Source organism: Triticum aestivum, chromosome 5D (genome assembly GCF_018294505.1).
Source record: "Triticum aestivum cultivar Chinese Spring chromosome 5D, IWGSC CS RefSeq v2.1, whole genome shotgun sequence".
Lineage (NCBI taxonomy): Eukaryota > Viridiplantae > Streptophyta > Magnoliopsida > Poales > Poaceae > Triticum > Triticum aestivum.
The window spans coordinates 120,390,278-120,394,050 of NC_057808.1; positions in this window are offsets into that span (position 1 = coordinate 120,390,278).

The window sequence follows — 3,773 nt, forward strand, 5'->3', positions numbered from 1 at the left end:
TTTACAGCACATCCGACTCATTATGAAGAAGATATAAGCGATATGCATTAGCCCCCAAGTGCCAAGTAATCTTGCTTGCAAAGTGCTTGGGACTTTATTCATAATAGCCGTTTCCTTGAAAAATTTCTTCGATAGACATTAGCCCCCAAGTGTCAAGGGTTGTTGCTTGCAAAAGACTTGGGACTTATATTCTTGTAACCTTGATATAAATGTTGATAACTTTGTACTTCATACAGGCTGCTACTGCTGAACTGGAGTCTCAATTGAATGATGCAAAGACCCGGCTGGCGACTCAGGAAACTGAGACCCGGAAAGATGAGTCAAAGTTCCAGTTTAGCGTGGCTGAGTCGAAAAAGCTGAAGACCAGTTTTGGGGCAGAGAAAAAGACTTGGGCTGAAGAAAAGACTGCTTTAACGCAGCGGGCTGAGAAAGCAGAGGCAGCTCTTCAAGAGGTGACCACTGAGCTCACCGGCTTAAAACGCCGTGTATCTCAGATGGTTTCTGCTATCTTTGGTGAGTCGCCTTGCTAGTCATCAAAAGTGAATCCTTGTTGTAATAATATAACCTGACATTAACCAATCTGTGATATACCCAGGTACCAGGAGCAGCAATCTGAATCAAGACATGCTTGTGAAGCTCAAGGTTGTCTACACACTTGTCGAGCAGCTGTACACCGGAGCTCAACATGCATCAGCCGCAATTTCGCCAACGAGCCAAGCGCCTACTCTGTTGATGGATGTATTGAAAAAGCTTTCTGTGCTTCCTATCAGATTTGAAGAAATGAAACGATCGTCTGCAAGAGCCGGTGCCGTGACGGCTTTTTGAGCCGAGCCAAGGCATGGGTACCAGAGCTTGACCCATCTGAGGTATCCACTAGATACCCGAGCTTAAAGGAAGATGGCACTCCGTTTGATCAAAAGGACTTCTCGGCTTGCATAAAGGAAATACGTCCAATGGCCACTATGATTGCCAATGACTCGGATCTTTCCAAGTATCATCCGGCCTATGACAAGGCAAATCAGAAGATGCCGACTCCGGCTTACAAAGTGATGAACTTAATCCCGCCAATTCATAAGCACGCTTTTGCCCCTGAAGTTGAGCCGTCTGATCTTATAGATGACGAAGCTGAATTTCAAGCTTTACCTGGCATCAATTGGTCATCACCAACTTTTCAGACAGCAGAGGAGGACGAAGAACCGAGAAGGATGATCCAGAGGCGTCCAATCAGCAAGGCCAAGAAGAATGAACCGCTGGGCGGCTTATACCTTTGATCTTTTGAAAAACACTTGATCTGATTCAACTTGCGGAGCCATGTAATAGGGTATAAAAAACTTGAACCTGTCGTGCCATCGTGCACGTTTCTGCTTTTTTGCTTTAATACTGCTGATCCGCCGGTTTGAAAAATCATTATGGGTATGATAGCCCTTGACTTATGCAGATCTGAAGGATTATTATCCTGCACACAAAGAAAGTACAGGTGCCCTGGCGGGTTAGCAACGGGCGGGTCATGATACCCAATTGAAACCGTTGGGGACAAACAGTCCATAACCAGAGCCGGGTTAATCATTACCACATGTAATCATAACAAAAATATCATACCTTTGATTTTTGACTATACTGCCGGCTTATCATACCAATGCAGTAAGGGTGATAACCCAAAAATTGGAACAGACAATGCTCTTTCTCAATTGTCATATATTGCCGGCTTATGATGTCATAAGCTGGAAGGGGTAATATCCCAAACCTTAGAGCGCAATGCTTCCAAGTAATTCAATATCATCATGTACTGGCGATTTATAGTCCAAAGCCGGGCCGAGTTTAACAAACATCGGATATGTTCTTATCCTATACTGGCGACTTATAGTCCAAAGCCAGGCCGGGTTTAATAAACACCGGATAGTTGCAACATTTAGAAACCTCATTGGTTTTCATAAAAGATAATCCTCAAAAAACTTTCCAATAGAAAACAAAAGATAACAAGGCGTTTCATAGGCTGCCAGGCCTAAAAATCAAGTTCTTTCAAGGGTTGCACAGCCACTGAGTTAAACCTTCATACAAACATTATAAGTCGGACCTCACATAACCAATCGTCGTTTTAACTCTGACAAGTTCAGGGTCTGTATAAGATTGACTTGTCAAAAGTACGGCGGGTCATTCCAGGATTACCTGGGCGGAGTGGCAGACTTAAAAAGGCAGGATAACCCAGATTCTTATGTGAATACACCTGGCTTCCAAGCCTGGCATTTAAGCCTATTACAAGGGTCATAAAAACTCTTGTCCGTTGAACAATGTAACACCCCGCATGTAACTTGCCATATTTGTAACTCCGACTCTTGCCATTTCCGGCTATGTGATATGTTTTTCCCTCCGTTGTCGGGTTTTTTTTGTTTTGTATTTTGTCATGCCATGCATTTTCTTATCATGTCATCATGTGCATTGCATTCGCATACGTGTTCGTCTCATGCATCCGAGCATTTTCCCCGTTGTCCGTTTTCCAATCCGGCGCTCCTATCTCCTCCGGTGCACCCCTCTTGTTTTCTTTCGTGTGCGTGTGTCAAAATTTCTCGGAATGGACCGAGGCTTGTCAAGTGGTCTTAATATACCACCCGGAGACTACCGGTCAAGTTTCGTTCCATTCGGAGGTCGTTTGGTACTCCATCGGTTAACCGGGCCTCCGCAAAGTCCATTTGAGTGTCCAGCAAAAACCCCCTCTAAAACCAGCCCAAAACCCACCAAACTCTCTTCCATGCTCTAGGTCGTTCGATCACGATCCTGTGGGCGAAAACCGCACCTCATTTGGAGCCTCCTAGCTCCCTCTACCTATTTATAAGTGGGCATCCCGAAAAACGGATTCGCAGACGAACCCTAGCTTCTCGACCGCGCGCCGCCGGACGAAATCATCCCCCGCCGGACACGTCCGCCGCCGCCTCCTTGCCCTATCAGCCGCCGCCACGTCACCCGGGCGCCGCCCGCGCCGCCGCGGCCCGCGAGCCCACGGCCGGCCCGCCCCGGGCCGCTCCGGGCCCGCACGCCTCGCCACCCGCGCCGCCGGGCGCCGCCGCCGCCATCTCCGCCGGGCGCCGCCGCCGCCATCTCCGCCGGGCGCCGCCGCGCCATCGCCGACGGCCGCCATCGCCACCGGCCCCCGCCGCCGCGCCTCACCGCCCCCGCCGGCGGCCCCCTCCTCCGGCGCCGCCGCCTCGCCTCCTCCTCCCTCCGACCGCCACCGCCGGCTCCTTCCCTCCCGTCGGCGACGAGCTCCTGGAGCTCGGGCTCGAGCGACGAGCCGATCCGATCTGGTAACTCCTCCCCGTTGACTTTTTCTCGCCCTAAATTCTTCTAAGTCTTAATTTTCTCTCAGTATCTTGCTCTGTTCTTGATGCGATAACTTTGTGCTTGTAGCTCCGATTCGCGCGTATAATATCTCAAATTGTTCGTCTCGTGTTGCTCTTCATTTTGTTCAATTGCACCATGTTCATTAAAGGTCATATTGATGCCCAAATCTTCGTTGGAAGAGGGCTAGTTGCTGTTAATCTCTGGTTCTTATCAGAACTTGGAGATTTGTCATTTTTGTATCATTTATTCTGTGCATCTTTTGAGCATGAGCTCTACATGTGTTTTGAAGTATGCCATGCCATATTTCCATTGGTGTAGTCCCTGTATTTTTGTGATCTCTGTGGTGACTAGCACAAGCATGCACAGTAGGCCCCGTAATATTTCTGATTTCAGGGACTGAGTGATTTCTCTGTCTTTGTCTGCTGTAATTTGGTTGC